Genomic DNA, 27,282 nt, shown 5'->3' on the forward strand with positions numbered 1-27,282 from the left:
GGAAAGTATTATAATCCATTTAAAGAATAGTTTAAAGAAAATCCATTTGAAGCGAACATTTAAAGAGCAAATATAATCCTTAAGTTTTTCTGATATAAAAGTTCATGCTATAAGAAATTATTCACTGATTAACCACAAACACATTTTCTTGTCTTAAATGAGAAGTTACTGAAAAGATAATATATTTTATATATAAGATCTTTACATCTGTTTTTGTTTTTCCGTGTTGCATAAGAAAATGAACCACTCACAATTTTTTAATGTTATACTACTCATTATTCACATATGTTTTCTTATAGATTCAGAAAGCAGTTTATCAAATTATGCTTATTATCTATAGAACTCTTGTCCCACATCCACGTGACTGCTGTACTCTAGGATAATCAACAATTTTCAAATTGACAGCACAGTACTAAACATAAAATAGTGAGGCCATAACTATAATAAACCATATACATCAAAAACCTTAAATGAATCAGGATAGAGAATATGCAAGCCAATTGATGAATAGTCACCAGATGCACAGCTCAAAGAAAAACTATAGACAATTAAATATTCACTTAAAATCACACATTTAACAGCAGAAAATTGAACTGGGTGACAAAGATCAGGGGGTCCCATCAACTGTTTAATGATTGGTGGGTCATGTGCTCCTGAGTTCCAAAAACAAATCACAAATGGCAAAATTTCTACCATTTACTAAACACAAAGAACTGAGCATTTAGGGTTCATCATGATTCCCCATGTCTGATCCAAATGTCTCCTCCCAGCCAGGCTTTTTATGTTTCTCTCTTCCTAAAATGTTCCCTTGCTACAATGTTCCCTTGTTCAAACGTTATTCATTCTTTCTAGACCAAACTCTGAACTCATCTAATCTATGAAGCCATAATAATTTTTGCATTCATAGGCTTGTTCTAATATTAACACATACTCCATCATGTATTTTTCATATATGTACCCTCTTTTTTCAACCACATTTTTAGTTCATTGGAACAGCAATCATGTTCTATTGATTGTGTATGTATTCAGAATCCAGTAGATTTCTGACTATGTAGTAGAGAAAATATATTTACACAAATATATGTATATCTGTGTATAGCTAGGTAGATAGATATAGATTACTTAGTTAACTGGAAAGTCTTGGTACTATACACTATGTCTAAAATGATCAATGTCAAAATCTCCTTTGACTGACCAAGAAATGGCTTTTGGTTTTGAAAGGAAGGAACTGCTATTTCTGTCTAATTTGGCAAACACTTCTCACTCAGGACTAATAGAATACTACATTGAAACTAATTTCTTCTACATGCCTTTAGTGAATAATGTTAAAATCTAACAAGGTATTTCTATAACCTTCTGCTGAACTTACAAATAACCGGTTCTGCAGCACCTAAGCAAAATAACATGTATTGAGTAGTTACTATGTCCCAAATGCTTTTTGTATATTATGTTGATCTTATTTTTTTTAGCATGATTAAATGCAAACTAATGAGGTAGAATTTGTTGATTTCTCTACTTTTCAGATGAGAAACCTGAAATAAAGAGACTTTGAGCTACTTCCTCAAAGGCTCCTAGTCAGTAAATGGTAGAGCTGGAATTTAAACGCAGGCAGTCTGACTCAGAGCCTTTCATTCTAACTACAATAATACGCTACCTGTGTCTACAAATCACACATGCTAGATAAAGGGGAAGGGAATGCTAGAAGGAAGGAATAAGAAAGATACTTTACATATTGTCAAAATGTGGAACTGACATTTTTTTTAAAGCCAGGAGCAATTCCTAAAGGACTCTACCCTTCACACCCCTTCCCCAATACACCCAAGGCAGTCTTAGAACCAGTATTTTCATGTAAATAAGCCGACATGTTATAAAACCATTATCTAGTTATAGGATTATATATGGGAGTTTAAAACGAAAAATAAAATTTATTTTTAGATATTTACATGGGCATATTATCAAACAACTTTTATGTTACATTATAATTTAAGTTGTAGAATTTAATTTTAGGTACGATTTAAAATAGCTTTTAAATTTGGCCTTTACCTCTCTGCTTTTGAACATCTTACCATTAACAAATACAGCATCTGTAAAAACAGTATAATTTTGAGCTTTTAGTGCTATGGATTTCACATTTACCTAAACCAACCCTTTTCCCTAAACTGTGCACGTTTCAGAGACTAAAGCAATATTTAAAGACTGTGGTATTCAAAACTTATTCACAGGAATAATGCTACCCTTTCTTTCCAGGAGCTGATTCACAAGTTATTATAAGTCTTACAAAAAACATTTTTTTTGAGATTTATAGTATGCACTTAACTTTGAGATTAGTTACTGTCAATAGCATTCTCCCCTTTTAAAATTTAGGAAGAATGAGTCTCAAGCACATTGAATCATTGCTCAGTTTTACTCAAGTTGTTCGTAGAAGAACTTGCAGGGACTTCCCTGGCGGTCCAGTAGTTAAGACTCTGAGCTTCCAATGCAGGGGGCACAGGTTCAATCTCTGGTCGGGGAACTATGATCCACATGCTTCATGGTGTAGCCAAAAATGTTTAAAAATAAATAAGTAAAATAAAATTGAAATTTAAAAAAAAGAAGAACTTGAGTGTTTCCTCTGCTCTTTGAAGCTGGGTTTCCTGTTATTTCCTTTGTGTTGCATTGTCATCATTTTCTGGCACTTCATATTTTGCTTTTAGCTTTCACAGAAAAAGGAGAATAAAGACTCTCATACACTACCCGCACACACAAACAAGAACAAGTGTGTTTCTTTTTGAATGCTATCTATGTTTAAGCCCCTTACTTATTGTTACATAAGATCTGCCATTATAAATTTAGAAGCTCATCACTAATCTTCACACACACTAGTTATTTTTAAAAATTCGATGAACATCAATGTTACAAATTAAATCTTATCTCATGGTCACTGATTTTAATTCTTAGAACACTAAAAGTGCCTATGAATAGGTAACAAACACCAACAGTTAAGGAATATTAATAGGGAAAAGGGAAAATTTATAAAGTACACCTTCTGCTTATAGTGAAATAAAGTATATAAAAGAGGGAATTTCTGAGGGTTATAAAGATATACAATACAGAAAATAAGTGAAAATATAAAAAAGTATGTGCACTTATTCTGAAAGTTCTTTAGCCTCTTGTAATAAAGGATTTCTGTGAACAGATAGTTAATTAACATGCATTACCTAATAAAAGATGCATATGATGAAGACACATATAGTATAATGCTTTCATAAAAAGATCATAAAATATAATCATGCAAGCAATTGGCCTCAATCCACAAAGCTAAAACTAACTCTACATCTCACTGAAATTTGATCTCTCTTACAATAACCTCCTGTCATTCAATCTCTACTCCTTCATCTAAATCATAAATACATGTCGCTGCCTTTGACTCTTCTCCCAGTCTATCTCAGCCCCCTCACTCGTCTTACTTCCCTATCTAGGTTGATCCCAGGTTAACCTCCTCAGATACCCTCTAACCAAACCTTTATCACCTCTGCCCTCCTGCTGTCTCACTACCCTGCTAATGGAAAACTCTAGACCAACCTGACAGTCCATTTCCTCCATTCCAAATTTTATACTGCCCAACTCTGACAACTTGAGTTCCTTATTAATGAAACTCCTAATTAATGGCTTCTTTATTAATAATAATGGTTTATTTTGTCCAAAAAATGGGCTGGAAAAAGATAAGTGAGTAAAAAGCAGCAAGACAGCATGCTTCTGATGATTAACTATAGAGCACTGTCCAAGAACCAGAAACCCTATATCCTCATCTGTTTGTGTTTAAAAGATAGAAGAATATATGTACCCATCCAAATCATGGGATACTATATGCTTCATCAAGGATCATTGCAGATTCCTGCTGGCCTGTAGGTCCAAAACAAGGTTCACTCTTAGGTATTCATAATTGGCAGCTGGCAGCACACCCCCCTGCCACTAACACTGCATATCTTTCAAGTAAATCCAGTATTAGGTATTTCAAAAACTCATACTATTTTACTAACACTTTTGATAAGAGCCAGAGCAAGTTAGAGAGGACAGAGTGCATACATTAGCAGCATCTCTGCTTTCTAAGGCCTGTGTGTATCCCTTTCACAATGACATCTGAGACACACCAACGGTAGCCTGTTGACAGCTAGATGGTGACCAAAGTGTTACCTACCATGCTTAATTCCCTGATGTTTCTGAAATATAGGTCTGGCTAAGCATTCTAAGGCCCTTTTGCTTACTGAACACCAATTTTATCAGCATTTAAGGGTCATATCATATGACAGCCCAGCACACAATGTGAGTCAACCATTTAGATATCAAATAGCAGCAGAAGATCATTTATATATGTTTAAGAAATTTGATCAGGTTTCCACAAACTGCACAAATATTTTTTGAAATATGAAACAGATTCATTCACTTTACACTTAGTGAATGGTTTAATCAAGATAAGTTTCCTGTGGGAACAGACCACTAATACTTGAGAGAGACACAGTCTTCATCTTATTGGAAAGTGTGTCACTTATCTTAAATACAAAAGGCTGTTTTGTTTTGTTACACTGCAGTTGTAGTATCTAGAAAATGATTCCACTGAAGGGAACTTGAAAGACAGCTCAAATATCTTACTTTAAAGGAAAAAGGAAAATAAAGCAAACAAAACCCTTCTAAGCTTTGCATTCGAGATAGCTTTTATTTTTCTCCATTCTCTTCTCAGTCACACCCTCTCAAAAAAGTTGTTTGCCTTCACTAACTCTATTTTCAAACCTTCTCTTCAGGGCTTATGCACTTTCTCAGAGATTCAGGTACTGACATTGCTACATCTGGAGTTGCCAATGACCTCCATATTGACAATTCCAATATAGACTTCAGTTATTTTACCTGTCTTATTTAACATTTGGTTCTGCTGACTACTGTTACCATCTTAAAACTTCTCTCCTAAATCCCATGACACTGCTTCCCTCTAGTTTTCTTCCTATCACTCTGGTTATTCCTTCTTAATTAATTGTTCATGTGTATCTTATGATATTTTTTTCTCAGCACTTCATCTTTGACACTTTGCCCTTCTCATTACATACCTTCATACAAAGCCATGGTTTCAAAAATAACCTATTACTAATAAATTCCACATGTATAGCTCCCAAACCCATATATCAAACTATTGGACATTTATACCTGAATGTCCCAAAGATGTTCCCAATTCAACCTATGAAAATGTTCAATCACCTTTCATCTATTAATCTGCTCTTTCAATCTCTATCTCTGTGAACAATAATAATAGATAACATTTATTCCACATTTATTCTGTACCTGACACTTGCAATATCTTATGCAAGTTCTCTACAACCTCATAAGGGAGATATTAATATTACCACCATTTTGAAGATGAAGAAACAGATGCACTTTAATTCATACAGGTAATAAGTATTTAATTCATACAGGTAATAAGTATTGGATATGGAATCCAAACAGATTGCCTACTCAATTAACCAGTACACGTTGAAAGACATTTGCCCACTTGCACAAGTCAGACTCTCTGGGATCAATTAAGATTTCACTTTTATTCACCTCAGAAAGCTGTCATCACTCAGTTTTTAGATTATGGGTACAAAGCACTTATTGTATGCATTTCCTCCTCTCCATTTCTATGGCTCCAACTTTAGTTTAGATCTTCACTTCTCATCTTGATTATTTGAATAATTATGGCTCTTTTTACCAGCCCCTATACTGACAATAAACTTTAATCTCTGATCTTGATTCCAAACACTTTATTCTGCTGTTGTTTAAGATCAGTCTATGTAACCTGGAAAAAAGACACATGACTATGAAAAAAGTTGACCTAAATACCACCTTCATTTTCAACTGGCCATATAAAAAAGGCACATGCACAGATTTGATGGGCACAGAACTCTTCCCTTCTCCCACAGCACAACTTCCTAAGATAAAGGATAGAATTTCTAACCATCAAAAATATAATTGAATTGTCAAAAAACTGAAAGTCTATAAAAATTATGAAATAAAAGTCACCATTCTATTTGTACTTTGACAACTTAAAGTTCTCATTTGCATATATAAAATAATGCAAAGACCACGATTTTTCTCTCATGGAAAGGCCAAGGCATGCAAATTGTCGATGTCCCCACAGGCAGTTATGTTCATGATATGCCAAAATAAAGTTATGAGAAGTAAGTGTCTTTATGAGTTTTGCCTCCCAAAATTTAAAGTTTACTAGTCTCTAGTATCTGTATATGTTTATACAGTAATGAAATAGAAGTTGCATTAAAAATTGTGAAGAGTTACTCAAGTAAACCAGATTACTAACTGAATTTAAGAATGTGTATATATATATATATATATATATATATATATTTTTTTTTTTTTTTTTTTTTTTTTTTTTTGCAGTACACGGGCCTCTCACTGTTGTGGCCTCTCCCGTTGCGGAGCACAGGTTCCGGACGTGCAGGCTCAGCAGCCATGGCTCACGGGCCCAGCCGCTCCGCGGCATGTGGGATCTTCCCGGACTGGGGCACGAACCTGTGTCCCCTGCATCGGCAGGCGGACTCTCAACCACTGCATCACCAGGGAAGCCCAAGAATATTTTATTTCAATTTCCACCTGAAAGAAGTTCTCCTCACATAAAAAACACATGTGTCCTAAAGCCACTAACCTTCTATGACTCTCTTTTCTTATCTAGGGAAAAGAACATAGGGAGTAGGGGTTAGTAGATGAATTCTAAGCTCTCTTTCTGCTCTTACTCTTCCAATTTGGGCAGATTTTTCAAGTTAGATAAAATTGCTTTGGTGACATCATGTGAATGGTTAGAAAGGACAAAATGTGAACAATCAACAAACAACATTATACTGGTTTGGAGAACAAAGACTGTAAGATATTTGTGATTTACAATTTGAGCTTCACAATTTGAATTATTTTACTTTCCAAGAAAAACAACCCAGAAGCTTTAATGCCACTCCCCTAATTGCTTTCAGTTAATGTTTACTTAATCAGAATCACAAAGGCATGCACATTGTTTTCAATAACAAATGGCTTTATTTCAAAATGAGGCTATAATTGGAATAGAAAAAGTGAATGACAGCAGCAACCTCAGCATTTGGTAAAACTATACTCAGAAAAACTAGCTCAAACTAGAGGAAGCAGTGAGATGAGAAAGCATTTTTGGTTTAAAGGATCAATAAAAATGAATGCACTGATGTAATATTCCTGACCAGAGAGCTCAAAAGTATTTCCGTTTTGTTTCAAGTCTGATGTCATTGAATTAAGAACACTCACAGAGTTTTCATGCAAGCAGGATGTAGCTTTGAATAAATAGCCATAGAGCACTTTCGACAATTGGTCAAAACACTTTAGATACATCTAACAGGGCGTCCTCGGAGCAGACGTGTTTCTGCCCAAACCGCGCACTAAAATTCCAATTATACAGGCAGCCGCATCACTACAACCTAATTGCCACTATCCTGAATGTGGGATGCAACCACTGCTTATGCGTCCTTGTTTTTCCCAAATCAGCATTAGTGATCTTCTCAATTTAGCAGTCTGCCCAGGGCTGTTGGGAGAACCAGCAATAAACTACTTAGTAAGAAGAGGCTACAAATTGGTTTGTGCTCGCGTATTTATGGGCTTATGTAGTTAATTTCTTTCCGAATCAGTGGATGGATTAAACATTTTCTTCCGTAGCAAGGAAAGGTTCTTTAAAAAATGAGATTTTAAAACTGATAAAAAAAAAATGGGAGAAAGAATTTAGCAAAAAGGTATTAAATGCAAAATTAAATTGAGCACTGATAAACCTCACTGTTAAGGCCATTTAAACAAATTGAAATGTATTCTTCCCTCTCAGTTTCACATAAAGTGCAATACGCCCTATTTTAAAATTAGATAAGCTGCTTAAAAGCTATTACTGTAAACTCCACCTTCTCGCTAAACAAATTTACTGTAATGTGGGTGAGATTGTTTTTCTTTCACTATTTCTATTTGTTGTTTTGAAGAGAGTGATATGTTTAAACTTTTTCATGTTCTTAAAGTAAATGCATTTCAATGTTTTTGAAAAATAAGAATGTAAAAATATAGAGTATTTCCATAAAAAAGCACATGCTTTCTGTAGAAGAAAAAATATATTTAAACAACTCACAAAAACACATTATGCCACTAGTGAAAGAAAATAACTTTTAAAAGTAACAATTGTAAATGATATTTTAATTTTTCATGCCCACACACACAAAAAAATTTGGTTTGAGAAATATATAGTTATATCTTAAGACAGTTTGAAATTATGTGAAAGACTGAGACTATATCACTGAAGAGTTTCCAGTTTTAATTTTAAATGTGCTAGAAACAGAGTAAGTAGAAATGTGAAATTCAATGGAATTGAATTCTGGGAAAGTCAAACTTAAAAGAACCAGATATCTTAACTATAGAAAACAGTTTTCTCAGTCGGTCACTAAATCACTTTTTAGGGGCCTAAAATAAAATAGGCCCATGAAAAAAAGCGTATTATATTTGGGATCAACTATTTCAAGCCCGTTATTTACCGCTACCTAAAATTGAGGCATGGGGAAGGAGAAGAACCGTTCCCAATTGCCTTATTATATTTGAGCTTCTACAAGACTCACTAAAGTATTTACTATGAGCAATAAACCTAGCTTTAAAAATCTCAGCAATCTGGGTATCGCAGATATGAGAAGGCTACTAATTGGTTTAATCTTACCAAACATTATAACTTTTTTTTGCATGATCAAGTGCATGAAACGATTAAGCATTTTAAGAAATTTTATTACCTAAGGAAAAGAAAAGTTGTTTCTTAAAGCTAACATAACTTAAATAAAACATAAAGTTTATTTATTTTTATAAACTTATTTATTTATTTTGGGCTGCTTCGGGTCTTCATTGCTGTGCACAGGTTTTCTCTAGTTGTGGTGAGCGGGGGCTACCGTTCGTTGTGGTGTGCGGGCTTCTCACCGCAGTGGCTTCCCTTGTTGCGGAGCACGGGCGTCAGGCGTGTGGGCTTCAGTAGTTGTGGCACGCAGGCTCAGTAGTTGTGGCTTGCGGGCTCTAGAGCGCAGGCTCAGTCGTTGTGGCGCACGGACTTAGTTGCTCCGCGGCATGTGGGATCTTCCCCCTGCATTGGCAGGCAGATTCTTAACCACTGCGCCACCAGGGAGGTCCAAACATAAAGTTTAGATCCAGGCTGTCACCAATTAGCGGTTGCCTTCTCTGTGAATCCTAAATATAATGTGTGATCTCATCCGCTCATGGCAAAGTAACATCCTTCTTAGAAGCACATCCCCAGTGACAGCATTTCTGGAATGTCATTCTAGCTCAAGTAAAGCAGCATCCGCAGTACTGCACAATCATCCTCAGAAGTATTGCTATTTAGAAGCAGAACGACAATGAATAATGGTAAGAAATAGGGCACTGCCCCCGTGGGAATGCAGTAGCAGAGGTAGCAAAATACTTAAACTTCTGACTGAGTTTTCCCAGAGACTTAAACACCAGCAAATAAGGCCCTGTAGGCATGTAAAAGATAAGAGTGAATTTAACCCCCTTTTCACCTGCTCAGCTGCCACAAGTGTCGTTCTCTGTGTGTAATTTAAAGTTTATTCCATCTCTGGCCCTGCTATTGTGCATTCTGAGGAATCAGCATAAAGAGGCATGGGGAGATAGAAGACTCAAAGATCAATCCTGAAAGATTAATCTATTAAATGTAACCTATTAAAACACCATAGATGGTCAACTTAGTTAAAGGTAGCCCAATAGAGCTATTGAAAAGAAAGCTATTTATCTTGACTGTTTCCTAAGAACCCAGAAAGTTGCTATTCCGGCTCTGGGGTAGAATTCTGCCCTCAGCACTTTTACCTGCTGCCTTCTGCTGGCATTCTTATTAAGACGCACTTACCCTTAGGAAAGGTAACAAGATGGCTATTAGCGGGACCAAGAACACGCTCGACTCCATGAAGGAACTGACAGAGATGGTGCTGCTTGAGGAAGGTAAAATACAGAGAACTGAGAAGCAGTAGAGCACAGCCCAGATGAGGGAGAATTCCAGGACAGGAAGGTGGAGGGCTGCCTGGGTATGCTTAGTTTGGCCCCAACCCCGAAGTATACTGTTCCTCTCCCTACCCAGCCTCATTCAACTAAATCTAAATGACAGTTACCACCCAGAACTTTTTAAAATCTTGAGAATAGTTTATTGCAAACAGAAAACACAACATTTTCAAGAATCCATTGGTTTACGTAATATGAATGTATTTCTGAAAAAAAACTTGTCAATTCCCCATAATGTGGACACTTGAAGAGTTTAATCTAAGAGCCTAGAAAGAAAAAGCACAGTTTAAACTGAGAATACTTGAATTCTAATCTCACTTTTGGCATGTATCAAATGCGGGCATTTATTGAATTTTTATGGATTTCAGTTAGTTTCTCATTTATATAAAAGAGGGCAGGAGAGACAGATCACTTCTAAGGTATCACAGAGCTCTAAAAACACAAGGCTGTACAAAATTAAATATTTTCTGGATGGGGATTAAAGAAAATATGAATTTTGCTACTACCTCTTGGTTAGGGTTGGACATCAGATTATTTCTGCATAATAACCTGTCATGTATACATAAAACTAATGGATGCTATTCACACCACCAAAGTGATTCACACCATTTCAGTTTGAAAGATAGCATACCCTTTGCTTTACTTAGAGATCACAATTATGTTTGGGGAAGAAAGCAATTTTGATATTCCAATCACAAAATTATCTTTCAATGTGCTCATTTATCCATGGAAATTATTGCAGAAAATATTTAGTTGGCAATCTCCAACCAGGACTGGGATTTTAACTCCTCTCAGGGAACTTCTGTGGGATGCATAGTTAATTCAGGGGTTCCTATGCTCCTTCTAAAAAGTTTATAAAATTTTATGTGAAGTGCATGTGTGCATTTTCTGAGATGTTTCATAGCTTAGATCTGCAATTCAAAGTGGTTTAGGATGAAAAGAAAAAAAGGTGAAAAGGTGGTTCTCACCTGAAGATCAACATGACAGAAAGAGATAGGACAAAATGTAATGTTTCTGAGGCAACATTCAAGGTAAAAAAAGTAGGATCTGCCCACACTCATCTGCAAAATTCCAAAGGCTGATTTGTCTTTAGCAGGGTAAATATCCAAATGCGTGAATAAATTACAATTCCAAAACAGATATTTTGATCATAAACTGTTGACAACTGTGATTTAAATGAACTCTCCCATTTTAATTTACTGGTTATTTTTTTTATGTTTTGTGACACAGGGACACAATTTCAGAATTTGCAACAAATATTTAAGCACATATCTTCCCTGCATAGAGTCCTTAACGTGAAAGAGCGGAGGTCAGTCTGAGTAAAGTCATGGAAGGTAAATAGGGAACCTTGTTTCTTGTTTGACACCCTGCCATCTACCGTTGAATACACCTGCAATTCATCAGAACCATGCCATGATAGAATAGACAGTCTCCCTAAAATTGTGTTTGTGTGTTTTAACAGGAATAAGAGAATAGTATCTAAGAGTTTTTCCTTAGAATAATTCTTTGTGATGGAATAATATAGAAGACATAACAGATTATCATCAAATTTTAAAAGATATCAATTATGCTACTAAACTTTTCTTCATATGTAAAAACAAAACAAAACAAAACAAATAAAGGTATAACAATTAAGCCTTTGATCTAAGGCTCTACATCCAGGGGAAGATGTTTTCAGAAGTAAAAATGGAATCAGACTTGGTTGATACTTAACAATCTTTCCACATAAAATGAGACTTAAGCTTGAAGTTAAAATCACTGTTGTATGAACAAATATACAAACAAAATAGCCACAAATGTAGAATGAAAATCCAGCTATTGGACTAATCAAATAATTTGCTCTCATTTTGCATTTCTCAGTGTTCACAAAGGTTATCTCATTTGGCCATCTCCCTGTTAGATTATTCATATTATACTCAATGTATAGATATGGAAATTGAAGCTCAGGGAGACTGGCAAATTTTCTCAAGTTTGCAGAGCTGGTAAGTAATAGAGCTGGGACCAGGGCAAACCTTTCAGAAGTTACAGGGCAGACTTTGTGCCATCATGGAAACAGACACAATTTTAAATGATCACAGGATTATCATCCACTATTCTGATTATTTGGGGGCCATTCAACATTCAACCTCCCTTTTGCTGCTAGTCTATGAGTCGTTTCATTAATAATCAACTAATAATTATGGTTCCAAAATCTCCTACATATAATTATGGTTCCAAAATCTCCTACATGTCACAGTGTGAAAGCTCCTCTCTCTATCCATCATTCCAGATGGTGGATACAAGAAGGTCTGATGACATATTTTGGGAAAGAAAATTTATTCAAGATTTAGAGATCGGGGCTTCCCTGGTGGCGCAGTGGTTGAGAGTCCGCCTGCCGATGCAGGGGACACAGGTTCGTGCCCTGGTCCGGGAAGATCCCACATGCCGCGGAGTGGCTGGGCCCGTGAGCCATGGCCACTGAGCCTGCGCGTCCGGAGCCTGTGCTCCGCAATGGGAGAGGCCACAACAGTGAGAGGCCCACGTACGGCAAAAAAAAAAAAAAGATTTAGACATCAAAATGAGGTCTTTGAAGTAATTTGTTCATCCTTTCTTCTATTCACATTATTAGGAGACAGTTTAGAAAACACCTAAAACTTTTCTTTAGCCTAATTATCATTCTTTTATTTCCCTACAGACAGTTGCTAAGAATTTTTCTTAATTAAAAAAAGCATAATTTGGGAAAACATTTTAATAATTGGAAAAATACTTAAAATGGAGAGGAGAGAAATCATGTTTAAATATTAGAAGAATTTCATATAAATTGAGAGTCTGGGAACAAGCAGGTGGGCATCTATAAAAAAATGACTACAGGATTACCAATCTGTCACTATTTTAAACAAAAAATACCCTTGCTTATAGAGGACTAGTTATATTGTAAGCTTAAAACAAAAATACAGATCACAGAAATCTTAATAACTAGATATTCTTTAAATTCACTACCTGTGATATAATTTAAGTGTATATTTTTTTACCTATCATTTACAGAACAATTTCTAGGTGATTTGGAATGAATGCAAAATAGAATGAATAAAATAAATTTGGCTGATGTACTATTAAGCTCTATAAACTATATTGTGCTATAATAATTACTATTTAAATATATGTAATTTGTTTAATACTATTTCATAATATGTACATATGATTACCTCAGATAACATGTCCCACAAAAAGACAAACATATGTTGTAAGGCATGGCCACTAGTCTGCACTGTTGTATAAGAAATATAAATTTCCACTGAAGTAATTTCTAAAAGGAACTAGCTCCATTAATTCTGTATTAAGAATCACAACTATCAGATCTCAGGTTTATATTTGCAATTTTCTATAAAACATTATATGGCAAATCAGTATTGTGGAAAATATTAAATTAAAACAATATAAAGCCATCAATGTTTCCCCTTTTCTTCTAAGTTCAAGAAAATGGAATTTTTAGTATTAAGATATTGATAATTTATGAAATATGTTAAACTACATAAAAGCCTTCCTTTAATTTGACGCATTATACAAAAATGCTCTAGCAGCTGGATGTAGCTAATGATCAAGTAATTTGCCTGCACATATTACTAACAAACCATCATAAATAGCTTCTCTAGATGGCCTCATTAGTGATTTTAGATAAATATGGTAAAGCACATACATTAGTGATAATTCTTATATTTTGTTTTATGTAATTGTTTTCTCAGTTTTCCATAAACATTTTTAAGTTTGTTAGTTAAAGCACAATTATATCTTTGGATTTTTAACCCTTTCTCTACAAGTGTCTTATACTTCACTGACAAACTTGAGGAACTGTTAAATTACAGCCTCAACACTCAAAACTGTTTCAGGATTTGGAAAAATGGACATTTTAAACTAAAAGCAATATTGTAAACTCTTCACCCTTATAAAATGTTGTTTCAAATACCCTATATATATATCTTTTTTTTTTCCTAAGTATCAATACATAACAGGCTGAAAATCAGAATGAGAAATGTAGAAGTGTATCAGAAGTTGGCTTAGGGTTCTTCAGCGTTTCTCAGAAAAAGTCTATCTAAATATATACATTATTTACTTGCAACTTCACAGTGCTATATTTCAGAGAAAAATATATTCAATCAAATATGCACCATTTATCTGAAAAGATATGATGGATGATTTCATTCAGAGAACAATTAATATCCGCCACTCAGTTAATGAATATGAACAAGTATATGCTATTATTCTCGATATGTCTATAGTGAAAGCAAGATAGTTGAACCAAACACCCACCTTGTTTAAAAATGAAAATACCACAAAAACTGTGTGGGTCTCAAAACACTACTACACCTGTCATATAAAAATCTGTTTTGCACACCCAATGAAAAACAACTACAGACATCCAAACTACAATATTTTAAAGGTATTAAGCAGATCAAACATACACGAAAATTGGTCATTCAATTTTAAATGCCATGGCTATTTTGTTGCCATGGGTATTTTACTACTCAAACATCTCTTGCCATGTTGTGTAACAAAGAATATTTAATCTTTAGGAAGAATAATGTCATGGCAGCTCATCCATAGTTTGAATATTGCCACCTATAACACGTATAAATTAAATACATTATTTTGTGAACATAAAATCACAAGGTCTGAAAACTATAAATGTGAAGATGTAACACTCATGTGTGAATCCTTGCTCCAAACCTTCAATAAGTATGTGGCTGGGGCTTGTGTCCTAAACTCTCTATATCTCAGTTTCCTCATCTATAAAATGAGAATAATGATAGTAACTACCTTGTAGTTACAGGCACAAGATTATGCCTGTAAAGTCTTCAGCATACCTAGCATTTACTATACATGCAGTGATTCTTGGATATTCATTATTATTATTAATTTTATTTTATTAATTTGAGGAGATAATATTCTTCAGAATAAATCAGGTCGCATAAAATGCAGCCAAAGAAAATATCCTTCTTATGTTTGCAATTCACCATCTCTGGACTTTTGTTTCAACACTACCCAAGTAATTTTTTTTTTTCCACCATCACAGCTCCCACATTTACACACCTGCCAAAATCTTGTTTTGACTCTGTAAGTATGAAAACATTGGAATTTCATTTTTCATGTAGCATACCACCATACATAAGATAGGATAACCTTGAAAATTTGGGTTTTATCCTACACTGTCAACTTGTATATTTGGATGTGAATACTCAATCGATCAGTTGGTTGACCACAGGCAATTCATTTAATTTTACAAAGACATAGTTATTTCATCTCTCAAAGATTACTATCCAATTCCTCAAAATTGTTGCAAGCAATACAGGTAAAACTCCTAACATAGAACTGTTAGCTCCTTCTCACTACCTATCAAATCCTATTTATTTTTGTGCCTCTTCCCAACAGGATTGCCAAGCAATCCTCATTTCAGATAGTTCCCATTACAGCCGAGTGGACTTCCTAGTTTCCTAACACGAGCATTAGCTGCCTCCAGGTTGATATTTGCTCTGCTCTTGAACCCAGCTGTCTATTTCTTGCTGTAAGTAGGAAACATATAAAAGGTTTCCTAGGTGAGACAGATGTTTACACATTTCTATTGCCATGTTTTCTAACAGCTGGTGTCTACTACTTTCCTGACCTTCTGCTTTGTTGTATTGCTTTCCTTAACCTCAGCCCTCACCTCCTTTGTGCTCCTTGCCCTGACTTGCTGCCCTTGACTTCTTAAATTATTACAAACTGTTTCATCTTTTGGTCAACAAGTGCTCAAGATTCTCTCATCTTCAGTACCTCACGTCTGCTTATTGATTTTTTTAAATCTAGTTTATATCCATGGCCTGATGGTAGCCTTTGACTTCTGTGTATGATCTGGCTTCTGGCTTCTTATATAATCTTTGAACTGTGCTTCTGGCCTCACCCCTGCCATTTGGATTCATTCCAGCTGTCTTCTTGTCTGTACATCCAGCTTTATCTTGGCTTCCAGTTTCATTGCATATCTTGAACCCTGACTTCACCAGTGATTGAGTCTCATCTTTCACTTTTTTTTTTTTTTGCTCCTAATTTCATAAAGACTCCTATTACTTATAACTGCTTTGGAAATTAGAGAAGGAAAAAAAAAATCTATGGAAAGGTAGGATCTAGGACCATTAGCATTCACAAAGGCAAGTAAAGGGGTTTCCCATAACCTCTGATTCTTATATTTAACCCTCTTAGCTCATAGCTCCTTGGCACCCAGGAAACAAACAGTGACAGTCAATCCCCACCCATTCTCCCCTCCCCCTCCAAAATCCTATTTCCAGGGGTTTCTTTCATTAAAATGCTAACGAATTATAATTTAAACGATAAGCGTCCAAAATTTATGGAAGTTTTAAGAGTCAAGTTCAGTAAGCAGAAAGAACACAAAAGGTGGTTGTAGGATGATTACTTAGGATTAGGAGGTCTTGAATTATACTAGAACTGGAAGCCATTTGAGTCATTAGGGAGGAGGTCCGACACTAGGTTAGTTCAAGAGCAGGAAAGAGCTGCAGCCCTTGAATGCGACATTGAGGAGGTTGAAGAGGAAGGTTCAAATGTATACAATGTAAGTGGCAAAAGCAAAATGAGAAAAGCAAAGCCTTAGAGGAAAAAGCAATGATGTCAACTGCAAGCTGTCACAGGTTCTGGGACCACTTCCACGTGGCTACTGAGGAACACAGAGGTAAAGGGTGTGGGAGCTGAAAGGGATCTGGGCAACAATCCACTGCAGCCTCCTCATTTTTTCAGGACTTTTAACATACATCATTTCCTTCCTGACTCTGTGGGTCCATACTTAGAAACTTTGGCCCTGCATGTTCAATGCTTTCAGAAATAGTAGCTCCCTTAGAACATACTGAACTGGATTAAAAGAAGCAGCTTCGCTGGCAAAAAAATCTATGTGTGTATAGAACACATTTTGCCATCTGTCCCTTTTTTCCACTTTAAGTTAGGTTCCCTTTTTTATATCAAGTGACGCAATGCTGCCAAATCTTTTGGGTCAGTGTTCATAGTCAGAGTTATGAGGGAAATCTTCTGAAGGGAAAGTCAAGCTACTATATACTATGTGAGGGGAACTGAGAATTTTCCAACAGTAATTTTCTGCAGCTAAATATGAACCCCAAATACTCTTAATAAGGAAGAACAGTATATATTAAGTAGGGTAGGTTTTCCTTTAAATATATTTTATCTATTGTTCATAGCAGTAGTACTTGTAAACACGCAGTGCCAACTCCATTATAGAGGAGTAGAAAGGCTTGTAGGCCAAGTCTCAGTACCTAAAGTAGCAAAATTCTTACACCTGGCAAAGACTTTTGAGTGAACCAATTAGTCAAGATTCATCTTAAGGTAGCATGACCTATCTCAGAATCCAGTAAATTCTTTTGATGCTTATCATAATCTGATTATAGCACTTATAAACTCTTTTTTTTGGTATTTATTTACACTTCCATTAAGATATAGGTATTTTTTATATTTTTTATGTATTGATTTACACTTCCATTAGGATATAGGTTCTGTGAAGACCGAGACCTTATCTGTCAAGTTCATTCCTTATTCCAAGAAGCTGGAATAACAGGCTCCAAATAAATATCTGTTGAATTAGAGAACTAATTAATGTCAATGTAAAAATTAATTTGGTTTGGTACAATAAACCTGGCAAACCTTGCAGAACTGTTCTAAGTAAAATTATGTTTTCAATGAACAGTTATCAAATAAACCAACAATTTAAAAAATCCCCACAGAACTCTCTCAAATGCATATTCTTACATTATTTTATTTTATTATGTTTTTCAGTCTTAACGTTAAATTTCCTCTCCAATATTTTGGAAGTTGTGGTTCTTTATACTCTATTTAACAACAATTTATTAGAAAATTACATAAAGTCAAATGTTGATTCACTTTCCTGTTTCAACTTTCTGAAAAGGATAAGCATATATAATGCTTATTTTTCACAAACATTAAAAATTCTTAAATCAATGTAAATCATCTATTATCCCATGCTATGATAAATGTACCTTAAGCATAATAAAAGTTGCTATATTCTCACAGCAAAGTTGCTATATTCTCACACCCACATAAAAAAGAAAAAAAAAAAGCAGAAGCCACAAGCCATATTATTCTCCACAAGCATAAAATGAAGTCATTTTTATTCTTAAGCAAAGAGTTCATTTTGTATGTTAGAAAAGAAAAAGAGAAGACTCTTCATATTTTGAAGAAAAGAGTACTGTTTTAGGAAAACATAGCTTAGTTATAATTTGGTAATTATTGTTCCGTATTATTCTCCTTAAAGTATTAGACATAGTAACCATCACTCACTCATCTCCCACTGTGAGCCCTCTCCCAGCTAGTACATTTAAACCCATCCTCTCCTGTTTTTAGTCATGATGTGACTTTTTTTCTCCATATTGTCAGTGACGTTACCATCTTTCTTTTCCTATGTCAAGGGACGCTGATTTGCCTCTTCTCTGCCAGCCATCTTATTCTCCTTTGAAATATGATTATGTTTGAATTCTCTTTGTATTCAGAAAAGGAATGCTAACAACATTTTAATTTTCAGATTCATGTATGACTTAAAGATATACCACCATCACCACATATTTTACTTGGTTAATTATTTAGGCTTCTCTCTGATGATTTACATTGCAATGCGATCTTCAGATAGCATTTTCACAGGTCTCAGAGGCTGCTCCACCTGGTCGTATAAATCAATAGCTCCTATATAAGTACTAAAGTTGAGTACAAGGAGGAAAGTTTCTTTAAAGATGAGCTCACTCAGAGTGAGGTTAAAAAAGGCGCCTGCTTAGCGGCAAACTCCCAAAAGAAGCACCACAGGAGGGAGACGTGCTAAGAGTTGGAATGGTGTCATTCCCCACCTTCAAATCATCTGTTCAACTGTAAGCTGAGAATACTGAGAAACCTGCCTTGAAGGTAAAATCAGGCCAAGCTATGCAAAAGAGGAGAAACTGACATTTATGGAGCACCTATAATATTTCAGGTATTGTGAAAGTGGGCATTCTTCACACATTTTTGGATTTAATTCTAAAAACAAAATGAAATGGTTACCATCCCCAGTTTTCCCCCACAGGTGTGAAAACTAAAGCTGAGGTCACAGCTAAGAAGATCCAGGCTTAAATGCGAATATTTCTCACTCGAAGTCTATGTTGTTTTTCCCACTCAAATATCACAAACTTCCTTCTTACCTTCAAATTCTTCCTTTTTTCCAAGTCCACCCATCTACTCATCCTTCCTCTCCCTTTTACCTCTCTTCCCTTCCCTACCTTCCTCTAACAAACATATTAAGCATTTCCTATGTACCAATTACGATGTGGGATATCAAAAATAGTAAGTCATGACAGTCATCATGAAGAATGTACTTTGCTTTTTATATTTTAACAATATTTGATGGATAACTTCTACATAACTATCTAAATTTTACACCAATGTAAAATGTGTATAATGTGCTTAATGAGTGAAAGTATATAGGATATTAATGAATTTTCTCCTGAGGAAAATAGATAAAACAAACATTGTTTGACTCTTAAGATGATTATGTAAGCAAAATATAAAGAAACTATATGAAACTTGAAAATGATTGACTTATGACTTATATATGCTTAAGATGAATGATGTTTTTTAATAAACAGAGCTGAACTGATTTTCAATTGCATAATAAGCCTTAAAAGATGTTTGGCATGTCATGTTTTAGCTGCACAGGTGAGGAATCAAGGCAGCCCAGTATCTTATTTCTGCCATCATCTTCCTTTTAGCCCTTAGTAGTCTGTTCTTTGTTTCTCATGGTGGTTTTCAGAAGGGAGGGGGAAAAATGAGGTATTTGGTCAGGTGCTTGAATATTTCATGGTGAATGTGGTATGTTGTAATTAAAGGAGGATATGAATGTGGATGTTCTCAGAGGGTGAATATAGGATAACTATATTTGTGTACCCTGTATAGATCATTGATTCTATCTAGAAACAATTACCCTTTAAATGAACAGCAATTGAGCATTGGCAACTTTTATTTACTTATTTTTTTATTTTTATTATTTTTTATATGTTCATTGAGGTTTTTAGGTAGTATCTCATATCTTTTACTTTCCATAGACTGCTTTACACATTTTACCATTCTATTTTATGAACTTAGTGGAAGGTCAGAACACATGATAGAATGTTGTGTTGTTACTTCTGCCTTTATACTGGACTTGGGCAAATTTCATACCGCTAAAAATAACTTAGATGTGAATACTTCCTTGGTTTATTAAACTCTTCCAAAGTAAAAGCCTGTCCCCAGCCTACTCCATTTGAAACTAGTCAGAACTATAACAGAAAATCTTCAATAGCTATCAGTGAGAGGAAAATATTTGATAGATGTACAGTAAACATACAAATGATCTTGTATTTAATAATCTATAGACAATATCTGTAATCTCTATAATTTGAAAAGATAGTCAACAGAAGCCAGCAGAGAGACTTCATGTGTCTCTGCTCATGTGGACTTTGAGATCTATAAGATATGCAAGATTTGCAGACAGATATTTGCCAGTTACACTCATAGACGTCTACTTGCATATTTTAGAATAATAGAGATGTTTATAAATATCCATGTAATAATTATAGCTAATCTTAACTGAATACTTACTAACATCAGACCTTTCACATGTACTGTTTCATTTAATTGAGTCTACTTATCTATGTTCTAATGAGGGAGATACTATTTCTACCCCAGTATATAGATGATAAAAATGAGACTTGGAGACTTGAAGTAACATGCCTGAGGCTACAGATTTAGTAAGTGGTGCAGCCAGGATTTAAATGCAGGAAACTGACTTCAGGGTCTTCACTCTTAATCACTTCGTTATGTTATATGGGGGAACTATCATGACTTCTGAGATTTTATCCAATCTCAGATAAAATTTCTCAGACCTTGGGAAAGGAGCAACTAATGAAGCACACTCGTTCTCATTCTGCTGTGTGTGACCTCTGAGAAGTACTTCTTATGAATACATCCTGAAGTACAATGTTCCTTTAGAGGACCTGACTAGCTGAAGGTTGCAGGTGCAAAGACTGTCAACAAAACAAAACACCTACAGAAGTGTAACCTCTTTTATAAGCTGCTGGAAAGAAAAAAAAAAAAAAAAAACACAAAAAACTACTGAATAAAGAATTACCTAATTCTCAGTCTTTTTTTTTTAAAAAATAAGTCAGGGGCTTCCCTGGTGGCGCAGTGGTTGAGAGTCTGCCTGCCGATGCAGGGGACACGGGTTCGTGCCCCGGTCCGGGAAGATCCCGCATGCTGCAGAGCGGCTAGGCCCGTGAGCCATGGCCGCTGAGCCTGCGCGTCCGGAGCCTGTGCTCCGCGACGGGAGAGGCCACAACAGTGAGAGCCCTGCGTACCACAAGAAAAAATAAAATAAAATAAAATAGTAAGTCAGTTCGCTTTTTAAACAGAACTATGAATAACTGTAGGTACAACACCCATCTTTGCAAAGAGCTCCACATCCAGAAGGGAAATCTAGCTTCCTCCCAAGAGTAATTGTGATTCTGTTAAGTCCACAGGAACATAATATTGATCCAAAAACACACTTCTCTATTGGGAGTCTTTGAAAGGGATTTAATGAGCCATATTCTCCCTGTGTATGGGCGATGTCCTGGGAATAAATTAAGCTCTTTTGCAAGCTGAATTAACTCTTTCAAGCCACTTAAGTATTATTTAGTGCACTGAAGCAGTGCCTTACAGACAGTCTGTCTTAACATTTATAAATTGTTGAACCTTGAAAATTTTGCCTAGGTATTCACTTTGGGATTATTATTTCTGGTTATAAAAATAGGTGAATCTGTATCACATGGAGAACTGTAAGCCTAAGCAGAAATATAATATTTATAAAATATAAGGTAATGGAGAGAGAAAAAGACACTAAACTGGAAGTTAGGAGAGTAGGTTCCTAGATCCTTTTCTGTCTCCAAATATATTTCCTTGGGGAACCTCTTAACTTTTCTTGAATTTAGTCTCCTTATTTCTGAGGTTCTGTCGTTGTGAATCAGATCTGGAAGATCAAGAAGGTTGTACAGTAATTATAAAAAAAACTGCACATTTGCACTGACATCAAACATTGCCTACAGATGTGATCAATAACTGCTGCACTACTATATCAGGCTGAGGCCCCTCAAGAACACAGAAGGTACCACAGACAGTTTAATAGAGGACATGTAATGCAGAAAATAGTTACCAAGAGGTTGAAGAGGTGAAAAGCCAACCAAGGAATGGAAATCAAGCACGGCCTTGCTACCAGCAGCATTAGCTATTTGATATCAGCTGAAGTGAACTTTCAAACAATTACACTCTCTCTTGTGGAGTCCTAAGGACCTCCCAAAGGACAATATTTACAGCAATACATCTAATGTGCCATTTGTTTGGAATGAGCTCTGGTCTGAGGTTAGGATCTACATCGGCTGAGAGACTTCTAGGGGACAAGACTGTAGGATTGGTAGAAAAAAATATTTATTAACAATATAGTGGCAGAACATTTTATAAGACATCCTAGAACCCTCACGTATTTATATCTAATTAAATGGTCACCAGAAGGCTTCCCCTGTAGAAGAGGTCTTTAATCTGAGTACCATAAAATCATCCTGTTTCTTCTACAAGAATCGTGGACTTTTCCGGCAGCTCCCACTCCCCATAAAACCCATGGAATTGAGAGTGTTAATTACGACCGCAGAGGAAGATTCTGATTAGACTAGATATGTATAGCAATGCCTGCATGTTCTCCCCACTTGGCAGTTACTGGTTTAGGAACTGAGTCTTAATTCAGTCAACACCTGGCATCCAAGGCCATTGTTCTTGGTCCAAAAGTAACACATGGCAGTCAAATCCAACAACTGTTTTCCATAACTGAAGAGAAGTTTTCTCTCTTCTTGTCTTTCTGAGGACAAAAAAAAAAAAAAAACTGAAATTGTGCTAAAATCATCCTGTGAACATGATATAGCTAGCCTAAATTCAAAGCTGATACACCAAAGAAGACAGAAACAAGAGAACTGTAGGGAAATGGTACCAGACCCCTGATCGTAAGACACACAGATTCTACCAGGGTTCGCTTCCTAAGGTTGCCATAGTGAAGTACCATAAATGGATAGCTTAAAACAATAGAAGCTTATTGTCTCACTGTTCTGGAGGCCAGAGCCCAGATCAAGCATAGGCAGGCCCACACTGCCTCTGAGGGCGCTAGGGAATGATCTGTTTCAGACCTCTCTCTTTTAGCTGCAGGTAGGTAGCCTCAGGCGTTGTTTGGCTTGTAGATAGATGCTTGTCTTCTCCCTGTGTCTATTTATGTGTGTGCCTATGTGTCTGTCTCTGTGTCAAAATGCCCCCTTTTTATAAGGACCTCAATCTTACTGGATATGAGCTCACACTAATAATTTGGTTTCAACTTGATTATCTCTGAAAAGACCCAATTTCCAAAACACATCACATTTTGAGGTCCTACAGGTTAGAGCTTTAACTTATCTTCTTTGGAGGGCACAATTCAACTCAAAATCGTACCTTACCTTCGGATTTCCTGTTATTCAAAGAGACTACATATACTTATATTTTATACAAGTCTGGGTTTTCAGTTATAGTACACAGTCCCATAATTAATACAAAGGCTAGGCGAGGGGTTAACAAAATGGACTCTTGCTAACTGTGGTTGAGTGCTCAAATTCCCATCCACAGTGAATCAAAACTAAAGGCATCCAATCTTATTAGGAGGCTAGGCATTGTTGTAGGTAAAGGGGCAAAGAATTTGCCCCCCCCCCACCAAAGTATGATTCTTTGGTGTAAGGATTATCTTGAACTGACTATTTTTTAAGAAACAGCAGACACAGGAAAAGTTCTAAAACTAAGCAGCAGTTACCCTTAGTAAGGGACGTTTACACTGATCTTCATTTGTAAGGGTTTCTCCCTCTTTATACCAAGAAGAGGATGACTGACTAAATCTCTAGAAGCTCTTATCAATGGTGAAGGCAAGACTTAAATCTTCATAGCAACCATACCTTTGTTTAATATGCCTTTCCTGATAGCCTTCCATAACTAGTTCCCCCAAACCCCAACATCTTCTTTTATCTTTAGCTGGAGCTGCTATTTAAGGTGTTGGCTTGGGCCATTTCAGGGAGTTACTCAGTTTTCCTAGGTATCTCCCATGTGTATAGGAGGTATACATGCTGTTAAATTTCTGCTTATTTTTCTCCTGTTAATCTGTCTTTTATCATAGGGGGTTTCAGTCAAGAACCTAGAAGAGCAGAGGGAAAATTATTTTTCCTCCTCAACATAGGCCACTCCATTTGTCCCTATTTGTGTCTTCTCTTCATGGAGGATCAAAAAACTCTGCAAAGTTATATAGTCTATTGCTTTTCTGGTACTCATGTTCAACCCTGGGATAGGGATGGCGCACCACATGGAGTAATGAAAAAGTAAATGTCTGGGCTTCCCTGGTGGCGCAGTGGTTGAGAGTCCGCCTGCCGATGCAGGGGACATGGGTTCGTGCCTGGTCCGGGAGGATCCCACGGGCCGCGGAGCGGCTGGGCCCGTGAGCCGTGGCCGCTGGGCCTGCGCGTCCAGAGCCTGTGCTCCGCAACGGGAGAGGCCACAACAGTGAGAGGCCCGCATACCGCAAAAAAAAAAAAAAAAGGAAATGTCAACCAAAAGATACTTTAGAAAAATAATATACGCCTAATACATACTCCATAATACAGATGCAACTAGCATTATGGGACTATAGGCTGGGCAATGCTATTTAAGAATTAATCCTCATACCAATTTCTCCCTAACAATTTGGAGTTGTATTCATAAGTTGCAGAATAACTATAAGAAATTACAAGTAAAAGAATAATTCAGGACCTGAAGAAGCACACCCCTGCTCCATGCCATTGATATGGATGTAAAGTAAGAATGACTTCAGTCTGTTTTTCTTTGGGAAAGGGTGTATTTGCTTTGGGTTATGCATAAGATAATTACATTTTTAAAAAAGAGAATACTCTTGAAATTTCAAGATATGGGTATATGTACAGCGCTAAGAAGACAGGAGTCGGAACGTAATGAGTATTCAATTGTTTTGGCTACTCAGCATCCCTTCTCTCCTTCTCCTGCTGACAGTATCCTTTTTCCATTCATTCTTCTAAGTGATTCCCATGAAGCTGAGCATCATAGTTCCTGATGTCACCTGAGTCATAGGGACTTGACTAAAGAGGTTTGTGTTTGAACAAAGATGGGCCAATAAGATTCTTTCTTTGGGGAATTTGAAATTTTTCCAGAGACCAAATCTTCTTAAGCTGAGTTCTCTAATGGAGCATTTAAAGAAGGTCCACAAGTTTATAATACTCATATGCACATTCATAGCACCTGCATTTACTAGACATTGGTTATGCACCTCTTTCTTTAGTTTTGTGAGCTGTTCTGGTATCCACCTCATTTGGTTCTAGATATGCTAAGTTTCTGTGGCTTTTTTTCTGTTATTTGAAATAAAAGAACTTTAATTGACACAGTACCTAGGACAGTATCTGGTTCTCTCTATCACGATAGGTTGGGGTACCCTTTTCTGTTTTCGTTATAGAACTATTTTAAAGGCAAAAAGTAATAAAATAAAATAGAATAAAATTAAAAAGTTCATTTACTTTGAACAGGTATGTACTTGTTCAGTGGAATGTAATATAATTCTTTTAAGTGAATGAGAGCAAATGAGTAGAAGCAATTCCATTAGCCTCATTTATCTTGCTAATAGCATTATGTATTGTCCTGAAGCAGTAAGTTCAAATTTAAGATGATTTTAGGGTCTGTTGAGTCTCATGACTGAGCCAGACTGGAATAGGAAATTAGATTAAAAATGTTCTTCACACACTCATGTTCAGTAGGCTGCCCACATTCACAACTTCCCTGTTGAAGAATGCTCATGGGGCCTCTCCTCAAGGATTTACATACCAACTGCAGGTAAGTTTAAGAGAAACATGACTATATGTACTCCTGGGAGGCACAGTTACAATTGCAGGCAGCTATTGGGCCATTCCATTATAACAAGGCAGTTGCTTGCGCTAACCATTCCCTATGATAATTTGCAAAGTCACTTAGAGTGCAGTTTGTTTCTTGGATGACTCTTCTTAATTGATAACCTCTTATTAGATAACACCCGTAATTGATAAAAGTTCAAGAGAAAAAGGTTTTATTCATCAAAGTATGACCTTACTTTGAATTAGAGATTTTAGGTGCTTAGTATTTGAACAGATTATACCTTTGTCTTTTCTTTTTCCTCTATTTCTTTACTAATATTTTAATCATGGATATAACATTAGCTACGAGGATAAACAAATTGCTGTTTCTCAAATTATGTATAATCTCTAAGTATTATAAACATAAAAACACCATATCTGTTAAACACTCTAGGATAATAGTTTAGAAATTAAAAAAAAAAACAAAAAAACCTACACTTTACTTGTGGATATTTTTAAAGAGTGTAGGTAACATAAAAATTGCTTTAGAAAATTCACATAAAGGTAAGCATCATTATTAGATAGTTTAGGATAACAGAAGCAAAAATCTTTGTCTCAAAATACCACTGCATTCATGTTAGTGCACAGATATTTTTACTCATATTAGTGTTGAGTATCAACCAGTTAAAAAGTCCTTATGAATTTCTATCTTAGATGTTTCTGATATTCTATTCACATTTAAGTAATATGAAGAGGTACCACTGCATAATGCTTTTGCTAAAATAGCTTTCTCCACCAAAGTGAAAACCTAAAATGGCCCTAAAATTGATGATAATAGTGCATGTCATTTATGTCTTCAGCTTTCCAGTCCCAAATTTATATTTGCTTTATAATGTTGAACTATGGTTAAAAGAAAATGAAAAGAAGAAGGAAGGGGAAGGAAAGAAAGGATGGGGGGAAAAAGAAACCTACTTTTTAAAATTGAAATGGACTCAGAGACATTGTTCCATCCACAAATTCTCTCTCCCTAAAAGAATGCATTGTCTTCTAGCTACTCAAAGTGCCATTACTGAGTTTCTGTTTGAATTAAATACAGATCAGTTCATGTGTATAAAATTATGAAAACCTTACCAAAATTTAATGTATAACTTCAAGTGTTCAGTTTGTCCACTAGAGTGCACCATTGTAATCTCATGAATATAACAGAAATGTGTTAATGTATTTTTTTAATGTACATAAAAGAGAAACAGTGCTAAAGAACAAA

At 35.7% G+C, this 27,282-nt stretch overlaps 1 protein-coding gene across 8 annotated transcripts in view; it reads right to left on the minus strand.

Annotated features, from left to right (window-relative positions):
- The window catches only part of PTPRD (protein tyrosine phosphatase receptor type D), a 2,143,764-nt gene that overhangs the window by 1,575,758 nt on the left and 540,724 nt on the right, over positions 1-27,282 (minus strand). The gene's annotated exons all lie outside the window — the stretch shown is intronic.

The sequence above is a fragment of the Globicephala melas genome, chromosome 6, assembly GCF_963455315.2.
Source record: "Globicephala melas chromosome 6, mGloMel1.2, whole genome shotgun sequence".
Taxonomy (NCBI): domain Eukaryota; kingdom Metazoa; phylum Chordata; class Mammalia; order Artiodactyla; family Delphinidae; genus Globicephala; species Globicephala melas.